Source organism: Triticum urartu, unplaced genomic scaffold (assembly GCF_003073215.2).
Source record: "Triticum urartu cultivar G1812 unplaced genomic scaffold, Tu2.1 TuUngrouped_contig_9158, whole genome shotgun sequence".
Taxonomy (NCBI): Eukaryota; Viridiplantae; Streptophyta; class Magnoliopsida; order Poales; family Poaceae; genus Triticum; species Triticum urartu.
Genome location: NW_024120175.1, coordinates 5,974 through 16,402, shown reverse-complemented (window position 1 = coordinate 16,402; position 10,429 = coordinate 5,974). Strand labels below are relative to the sequence as shown.

At 43.1% G+C, this 10,429-nt stretch overlaps 1 long non-coding RNA gene across 1 annotated transcript; it reads right to left on the bottom strand.

Moving 5' to 3' along the window:
* Positions 1-3,181: 3,181 nt before the first annotated feature.
* LOC125532131 lies at positions 3,182-10,074 on the bottom strand. The gene is made up of 6 exons (XR_007293766.1): positions 9,944-10,074; positions 8,724-8,816; positions 8,143-8,614; positions 3,742-3,834; positions 3,600-3,650; positions 3,182-3,405 (listed from the first exon to the last, which is right to left on the bottom strand). It is a non-coding gene; the product is annotated as an uncharacterized LOC125532131 (long non-coding RNA).
* Positions 10,075-10,429: the final 355 nt, after the last annotated feature.

The following is a 10,429-nucleotide window of genomic DNA, read 5'->3' as shown; positions in this document are numbered from 1 at the left end:
GAGGTGTATCAGTAGCGACCGCGACGACCTCAGATGTTTGCGCGCAGGGAGGAGGTGCCGTTGGGCGCCGTGGTGGCGTCGACGATAGCTGGACCGAGCAAGGTTGATGCATTAGTACAGTTCTGAAGATGGAGCGGTGGAAGTTGGTGGCGGCGGCCTCTGAGTGCACGCCGGACCGGTGAGACCCATGCCCGGCAGGCGTCCTGAATGGGATCTCAGGTCTTAGATGTTAGGTTTGGCTGCGATGCCTGTTTGGTATTAGGCCCAGGCTATCTGCGCCCCTTCATCAACTGGATAGAGTGGCTTAGACGGCGGCTTTAGTCTTACTGTTGTATTACTTTGTAAGGTCTTGTGAGAATAATTAATAAAGTGGCCGTATGCATCGCGCAGATGCAGAGGCCGGAGGTCATCCTCCTTTTCTAAAAAAAAAATTTACTCCTACTGAGCGCTGTCAACAAGGGGTCGCAACATGGGACCAACGTTGTTCCTTACACTGCAGAGCTCAGCTGCGAATGCTTATGCACCCAAGCAACGAAATGTAGAGAACACTATGTGCTTCCACCTTCCCACGTCCCTCCTTCCTGATGTCTCTTATTCTCAAGTTATCTATATCTACCTTTACATGGATGGTGCATATGCCTGTGCATTGCTAGTTGCTATCTAGCCCGCTGCCCTTCTCTTGCCTTCTTTGTGCAAACTAGTGAGTAACATGGAATAGGGGATAATTATAACATGGTCTCTCTTTTAGTGTGCAAACCCAGTGCGAAATCCAACGTCTATTGCTTAAACGTCATTAGCCACGTACACTCCTTGCAGAACTAGTACACAAGGCAGAAGCTTGTAAGGTACTAATGTTACAAACATATGAATCCTAGGCTCCTAGCTAGTTGAGCGGTGGGATAGACTGGACTAGATTGTGTTTTTTCAGAGATCGAGATGCATGGTACCCCCCCCCCCCCACCCCCCCCCCCCCCCCCCCCCCTCGAATAGTAAAAATGGAAAAAAATAAATGAAAAATGAAAAATTCTGATACTTTGTGGCTTCGATTATGGCCAAATGTGGCAGTTGATTGCAAATTTTGATAGCCAAATAACATTCTAGGAGCTCCATAGAGAAAATAACAGAATTGGTGCTCAAACTTGAGTGCACTGTTGAGCAGAGCTTTTTTTTGTCTGCAGTTCGTTGGATGCAATATGGGTACCAAATTATGGAAACACCTAAGACATTTGGTAATAATCAATGCCACATAGTTTCACAAATTTTTTATTCTTTGAATAATTATTTTGATTTTACTATTCATGGGGTGCCATGGACCTCGACCTCCATTATAACTTTGTGAACTACATATGGAAAGACAAGATAAGGTCAGGAGACAATTCTTTTATCGGGATCATTAGTCATACTAGTGGATGGAAAGATATCAAGTAATCAATACTCAAATTGAACTTCACTACGTTCGTGTCTTGTGTAATCTAATGATCTAGAAAGAACTACAATGGTTAGCAAAAAAACTATTTCAATAAAATTGTAGTCGTCTGATGCGATACAACAATGACTACCTACAAAGTGCAGATTTTTTTGAAGGTTTACAGGAGCACACAAATGATTAATTCTATCCACACCATATTCTACGAGAGTGCTTAGGTATATAAGACCGTTTACCGAAGCATGTAGAAGCCCAGATCCTCTTTGGTGCCGTAGCAAGGTCGAGAAAGACAGACAGGTCGAAGTGCATTTCAATTGTCTGAAGCGCATCTGTAGAGATAAGTAGGGACGTGGAGCTGTGTCGGCGGATCATGCACTTAGCACCATCTCTTCATTTGATATTAGGCATTCCCTTCCGCATCTCCTATTCCAAGATACCTCCCCCAGTTTTTCTAATAGTGGATGTATAAGAAATGTTAAAGCTCAGTGACTCTGAAGCATGGAGTGACCTAGTTGAAATATAAGTAGTTAGTCACGCAAGGTGTGGTTAATGAGAACATTTGTCCCAGATTAATTTCGTGAGAATTTCGCTAAAAAAGTTCACATTTTTCTTCCATGAATGTGACTGTGGAGAGAGAGAGAGAGAGATGTATGGCTAGTTGGCAGGTACAAACCTACTTGTACCCCAAAGATGAAACTCTATTTTATAGTGGTATACTCCCTCCATTTACTATACAAGGCCACTATGGAATATACATTTTGCATCTATACAAGGCCACCAACAGTAATCGAGGCAAAATTAATGATATTTTCTTGTATTAGCAACCTGCTTAATACTTGCATGCATGCAGTCATAATGACAGTCAGATACTTCCTCCGCTTAGTTTCCTTGCATGCATGCGGCGTGTTAAACAAAATCTGACTTGCAAAGCAGGCATTAAATTTTACACCGGTACCTGTTATCTGAGTTTGTGGCTTTGTATATAAAAATGGATGGAGTATCAATATTCATTTGTAATCCTATTCTTATGAATTTTCTGTCAGTTTTGAAGTAGAGGCCATGTGACACTTGTCCCGATCTGGCTTCTGTGATTCAAAATAATGAAAATACACATGAATATTAAAATTGCAGGGCTGCAATGTAATGCCCAGTTGAACCCTTGAAGATTGAAGTTGTATCAAAATTTGTGTGATGACATTATTGAGAAAACCAAGGGTCTTTTCTTGGAGGTTAGATTGGACGAAATTGTTTTTTACGGAAATGTAGTGTCCGCACTGGAAATTCAATATAGAATCGAGTTCGTAAATCAACAAAACTAAATGGGTCTGTCTAAGTATCAGTCAACTGAGACTTCACGAAGTCTCAGTCGGCTGACATCATCACATGTAGATTAGGCCTGTTAACTAGTTCTATTTCTGCTGGGTTGAATTCAGCTTAGCAGTTGGGCTTATTTCCTTTTTTCTGTTTGTTTGTTTGTTACTTTTGGGCTGGGCTACTCACTTTTTCGGTTGTGGTTGGTTTGGACCATCAATTTGTTTGTTTGTGGGCCCCTACAAACATAGAAAGAGACAAAAAATGCTTCCCGCTATGCTTTGTGAGCTCTACTTTTTTACTAAAACCCAGGAAAAAAAACCATGCCCCAACCCTGCACCGGCTGTAAGCATTAGTTGTAATCTCATCAATGATGGCTTTTATTGTAGTTGGGTCCTGCTGCACAAAAATATAGAAAGTAAAAAGGTGTGTGAATTTGTTTGAACCGGAACTACAAAAAAAATGGAACCCCAATTGATGAAAAAAAGAAAAAGTAGTGTCGCAACTTCTTCGTACAGCAAACCCTCTGATGCTTCAGTGTCAGCGATCTCAACATCATGGCCTCTCTATTCTAAATCAGTATCTTCAACAAACTGGTCTCTGCCTTCTTCATTTATGTTACTCCCAGGGTTGGTTTCTCTGTCTTCAATATCTGTACATGTGTGCGGCTGTATTCATAAAAATGTATATGATACATTAGTGTTGCAAGAAACTTGTATCTCTTGGAACATATTCTAGGCCAAAAAAGATAAACAGCAATACACGACATATATGTTGCAGGTATACTTCCTTGTTTTCTCATGCTTACGGAAAGCCAAGCAGCAGACATTGTAAGCATACAAGGTGATTGCATTTAACGTACCACACTGTTCAAGCAATCTTTTGTTTCAGCTTTAGTCTTCTCCATATGATCCTGTGTGAGAAAAAGAATTGATGATGAGATTCATAACAAACTTCGCAAAAAAGGTGGTTAAATCAAACACAGAAAAAGACCGAGTGCGTACAATTTTAGGCTGTTGACCTAACCCTTGTTTCAAGGATGCCTCGGTTTTAGTTTCGATCTGGCGTTCAATCTGCTTGCGGGCATCCATGAGAGCCTGCTCATAAATGGATTTAACCTATGTCAAATATATACCACAAATGGATTTAACACAGTACAAAAAGAATCAGACCATGCTCCATGCATTTCAGCGGGCCCATTTTCAAAACAGAACTGCTAGTAGTAAAAGATAATGCCAAACAATACATCTGTAGTTTTAGAAAAAACTGAATTCACATGCACCATTATGCATAAGCGCTACTGAAGTTGAAGCTGTGAGAGTGTAGTGGAGGCACGCTTTTTGGCAGGCCACACTCAAACAAGATTCACCAATCCTCCTGCCCAATTTACATCAAATAACAGTGTTTGATCTTACTAATGACCATACTCCATGCATTTCAACAGGCCCAATTTCAACAAAGCAAAAAAAATGTTCTGACAAAAAACACATACAAACAAACAACACACACCACTTACAGTCTTGAAAAGCTCCTGCCGAGTGAGACGTACTAAGCCCAAGCAAAGCGGCTTTGGCATGATGATAATTTAAAAAATGTTCACAAGAGCCTAAGCCCAAGCAAAAGCGTCGTGATGAACAGACGCTGTCAAGCAAACAAAAAGAAATGTGAGGCTCTAACAAAAGTGTACTCTGCTTTAAAACCAGCTTAAATTTGTTTCACACAAGAGCAAAACGTATCCACCAGTGATGAATAATCCATACACAAAAGTACATACATAAACAAACTCTGTTTCACAGAAAGCACCAGTTTCATCACCTCTGTTTCAAGTATTCCTATACAAAAAACATCAACCCTCCTCACTAAACCAACCTGAATCAATCAAACACAGCCTTGTTCTGACTATCACAAAGATAGTCAACAGTTTGCATCAGTTAACTCAAACATTGAAAAAGCAGCAGTGGCATCCTCATGCCACCAGAACCTACATACAACAGGGAAATGGACCGGCCATCATATATGCCTCAAATCTGGCATGAGTTCTCTAGCTACATCATACATGCCTGCACGCGAAAGAGGATGTTGTTTCTCTTCCTGGACGGATGCTTGAAGAAACAAATTTACCTCGAGCTCTAAGCATGGACGCCATGAAAACTTGTCCCCAAAATCACCCCACAGAAGATATCCCTTCGATCCTAGCCACCTAGCTCCATTCAACATCGGCTATTCGACTCATTCTCTCCCATTGCGTTCAAAAAAGTACATGTTCCGAGCCATCTACACTAATTCACTTCTCTCAGATTCGTGTTTCGCACAAAAAGAAACCGCACCTAAAAATCCCACATCTCCACTTGCAACTACCTCTCAGAATTGGGAGAACTAGCCCCGCTATCTCTTGCCGCCGCCCCTCTGACAAAACAATGGCCCTCAGTTGCAAACTAAGTTGAGAAGGCATGTAAGTTGTGTGCCTAGTGTGGGACATGCAATTGGACCCCTCTCTCTTCCCGCCGGCTCCTTCGACAAAGCAAACCTAAAAATCCCACATCTCCACTTGCAACTACCTCTCAGAATTGGGAGAACTAGCCCCGCTATCTCTTGCCGCCGCCCCTCTGACAAAACAATGGCCCTCAGTTGCAAACTAAGTTGAGAAGGCATGTAAGTTGTGTGCCTAGTGTGGGACATGCAATTGGACCCCTCTCTCTTCCCGCCGGCTCCTTCGACAAAGCAAAGGGTTGTCTCCTCGTCCAACTGTGTGGCTAGTGTGGGACATGCAAATGCCCCCCGCCCCCCACCCCTCATCGGTCCCTTTGAAAAAAGCATCAAAGCACAGTTGCAAGCAAATTAGAAGACATGAAGTTGCGACCATGCTAGAAGACATGAAGTTGCGACCATGCTAGAAGACATGCAGTTGCATGACTACGGTTGAGCATGCAACTAGCCCCCTATCTCTCTTGCCGCCTCCCGCTCTGGCAAAACAAAGGCCCCAGCTGCAACCAAGTTGGAAGACATGCAATTGTATGGCTAGTGTGGGGCATGCAACTGTCCTTCTCCTCGTCCGACAAAACAAAGGTGCTAGCTGCAACTAAGTTAGAGCACATGCAGTTGCGAGCATGTTGGAAGACACGCAGTTGCATGACTATAGTTGACCATGCAACTGGCTCCCTTCTCTCGTGCCACTGCCCCCTCCGACAAACAAACGCTCCTACTTGCGACCAAGTTAGAAGATATGCAGTTGCGTGGCTAGTGTGGGACATGCAACTGCCCCTCTCCTCGTCCGACCAAACAAAGGCCCTAGTTGCAAGCAAGTTAGAAGACATGCAATTGCGTGGCTAGTGTGGGACATGCAACTGCCCCTCTCCTTGTCTGACAAAACAAAGGCTCTAGTTGCAACCAAGTTAGAAGACATGCAATTGCGTGGCTAGTGTGTGACATGCAACTAGCCCCTCTCCTCCTCTAACAAAACATAGGCCCTATTTGCAACCAAGTTAGAAGACATGCGGTTGCGACCATGTTGGAAGACATGCAGTTGCATGACTATAGTTGAGCATGCAATTGGCCCCTTCTCTCTAGTCGCCGCCCTCTCCAACACAAAAAGGCCCTAGTTGCAAGCAAGTTAGAAGACATGCAGTTTGCGTGGCTAGTGTGGCACATGCAACTGGCGCCTTTCCTCCTTCGACAAAGTAAAAGCTCCTAGTTGCGACCAAGTTAGAAGACATGCAATTGCGGGGCTAGTGTGGGACATGCAACTAGCCCCTCTCCTCAGCCAACAAAACAAAAGCTCCTTGTTGCAACCAAGTTAGAAGACATGTAGTTGTGTGGCTAGTGTGGGACATGCAAATTGGTGCTTTTCCTCCTCCGGCAAAGCAAAGGCTCCTATTTGCGACCAAGTTAGAAGACATGCAGTTGCATGGCTAGTGTGGGACATGCAACTGGCCCCTCTCCTCATTCGACAAAACAAAGACCCTAGTTGCAAACAAGTTAGAAGACATGCAATTGTATGGCTAGTGTGGGGCATGCAACTGTCCCTCTCCTCGTCCGACAAAACAAAGGCGCTAGCTGCAACTAGGTTAGAGCACATGCAGTTGCGAGCATGTTGGAAGACACGCAGTTGCATGACTATAGTTGAGCATGAAACTGGCTCCCTTCTCTCTTGCCGCCGCCCCCTCCGACAAAGAAACGCTCCTAGTTGCGACAAAGTTAGAAGATATTCAGTTGCGTGGCTAGTGTGGGACATGCAATTGCCCCTCTCCTCGCCCGACAAAACAAAGTCCCTAGTTGCAACCAAGTTAGAAGACATGTAGTTGCGTGGTTAGTGTGGGACATGCAACTGGCCCCTCTCCTCCTACAAAACATAGGCCCTAGTTGCAACCAGATTAGAAGACATGCAGTTGAGACCATGTTGGAAGACATGCAGTTGCATGACTATAGTTGAGCATGCAACTGTCCCCCTTCTCTCTAGTCGCCACCCCCTCCAACAAAAGAAAAGGCCCTAGTTGCAAGCAAGTTATAAGACATGCAGTTGTGTGGCTAGTGTGGCACATGCAACTGGCGCCTTTCCTCCTCCGACAAAGCAAAAGCTCCTAGTTGCGACCAAGTTAGAAGGCATGCAGTTGCGGGGCTAGTGTGGGACATGCAACTGGCCCCTCTCCTCGTCCAACAAAACAAAGGCTCCTAGTTGCGACCAAGTTAGAAGACATGCAGTTGCGTGGCTAGTGTGGGACATGCAAATTGGTGCCTTTCCTCCTCCGACAAAGCAAAGGCTCCTAGTTGCGACCAAGTTAGAAGACATGCAGTTTGCATGGCTAGTGTGGAACATGCAACTGGCCCCTCTCCTCGTCTGACAAAACAAAGACCCTAGTTGCGACCAAGTTAGAAGACATGCAGTTGCGACCATGTTGGAAGACATGCGGTTGCATGACTATAGTTGAGCATGCAACTGGCCCCCTTCTGTCTCGCCGCCGCCCCTTCCGACAAAACAACGGCTCATAATTGCGACCAAGTTAGAAGACAGACATGCGGTCTTTCTTGGGTATTTTTTGTGCAGCACAGAAAAAACAAAACAGAGACAACTATGAGTGTTTTTATCAAAATTTTGGTCTTTGAATCATATCAAAAAACATAGTAGGGAAAACTTACAAAAATAAAGTAAAAACAAATTTCGGATTTTCCACTTAAAGCATACTGAAAAAACAAAAATGAAAGGAAGAAGATGAATACAAATACATGTACAAACATACTTGCACAAACTAAAAACCCTGCAAATAATCTTATATTTTTACTTATGTAATTTTCAGTTCACAATCCATATTACCACCCCCCCTCTTTTTAAGAACCAGATTTGCATTATGTGTTCAAAGAACTTGCTTGTAGCATACCCATACAAAAAATAAGAAAAAATATATACATACCATCGTGTGCAAACGAACATCTGTCCTTGTGAGGCGGTGAACGAAAGGAAACCCGATGAAGTCATCACTGAGAGGCAGCAACCCTTATAGCTGAAAATCCTCTATCTCATTAAGCTGAAGCCCCGTACTGTGAACAATGTCTTCACCATCGTCACTTGAAGCTTCTCCATCCTCATCATCTGAATCTAAATCTTCAATGGGATCACCCTCTTCCATAGGTTGTCCATCTTCGGAGCCGTTGCCCACCTGGATCACACAAATAACTGCCCTAGGCGAAGATTCATCCAGGAAGAACACCGCCATCTGACCCCAGCTTATTGTCTTCATAGAAATTCCTCCAACCTCTCCCATACATTGTTCTCTTTGTATGACCCTTCTAACACTTTATGGTGTACGCCCGTTGGTTTGCCACAAATGTCACCTTCTCTCCCGTCATGTTGTTGAAACGGACCCTTTCATTACATGGCACAACCTGTTTTGGTTTGAACACAAAAATAATAATAATAAAGTCAGGAGTGGTGTCATGACAAAAGTTAGGAGTGGAGTCATGACAAAAAACAAAAAAGTTAGGAGTGAGTTACCCCTCCATTTTTGAACTTCTCCCATGCAAACATGCTGAAACCGCTTTCCTTGGTCTCATAGTTGCAACGGTTCAAACAAACTCCACAAACCTTCTGTGCACATAAAAAAAGAAGCAAAAAAAACACTAAAAATTAGAATGTATAAATCGCTAAAAATAACTAAGGAAAGAATAATATAAAAAACATATAGATTTCAGCATGTATTCATGTAGCTTTATGACTGTGTGAAGCCCAAAGACCCTGCTTACCAGATGGTACAAGCACATTTACTTATATATACAAGAAAAGTACTACTGCTGCCCCCTAAAATTAATTTAATATCGCAAATGGTGACAATGTACTAAAGGGCATGTGCCACCAAAATCTCCCTGGTGTCTCAATACTCAACAGAAAACACAAAGCAGCATATAAAAAAAACAGAACAACTTCTCTAAAAAGTACCTACAAGCATAAAAATTGGTGGTGCTGCTAGTACTACTTCTAGTAAAATACAAAGGAGGAAACCTTCATGTCACTCTATTATAGCTACTTGGCTTTAGGACTAGTTCTAAGAAAAAAAATTATGAACTCAATATAGCCTCCTAAGAAGAAAGTTATTAAAAACAAAATAAAAAATAAAAAAGTGCCACACTGGTAAATGGGTTGCGATTAAAAATCTGGAAAAAGAATCTGAGAAAGGCAACACCACATACACTGCTAGTAAAAAATGGGTCCAGTGAAAAAGAACACATCATGCTCTACTATCCCAGGTGATGATTTCCAACATTCTACTGGGACACAAAAAAGATTCAGTAACAAAAACTGAAACTCCTAGTGGAAAAAATAGTTTCAGTAACCATACCAACACCTGCACAATAAAAAGCTATAAAAAAACAAAAATGCCTATAGATTACTGTAATCAGACATCTGTCCATGGAAAAAAAACGAATCTACATTATATGGATACATGCAAACCTATATATACCACTAAAATTCAGCATACATGTTGATACAGACGAACACAGAAAAATGAAAATCTGATTAAAAAAGCTAAACACTGGGGGCGATTCTCTGCTTGAAACTACTAAACCAATGTACTTGATACAAAACAAAAAACCTGGAACTCATTCAGATCTACGGTGTGGCGTGCAAACAAAAAAACCAATCCACACAACCCCACTCAGATCTATGGTGTTGCTCGCAAACAAAACAAAGAGGAAGCAAGCTTGTGGATGACTCACTTGGCCAGCAGCATCGGCCATCTTTTCCGTTGGAGAACACCTGCAGGAGCACCGAGCACTTCTTTGGATTTGGGAGAGGGAGAATGAAGAGAGTGGAAAGGATAGAGATGAAATGACTGCAGCTAACTGCCCCTCCCCTCCTCTTATCCCTTATTTACCACGGTGGCCTCTTCCCCTTCCCCGTCAGCGGCCCGAGAAAGAAAAAACAAAGATAGAACAAACAAACAAACAAACAAGCCCACCCTGAACAAAGTGCCCCAGCCCACAAAACGCTCACGTGCGGCCACGCATCGACGGCAAAAATTAAACGGGCCGATCCGCACCTTACAGGGGCCGAAAAGGGAAAAAGCGCCCCAACGCGAATCTTCACGCGAACGCAGATCGGACGGCTGGCCAGTCGACTGAGACTCAGTCGACTGATTTTTAGCAAACCCCAAACTAAATAGGAAACAACTCTAAGGATTCCAATCTTGGGATGAAGGGCAT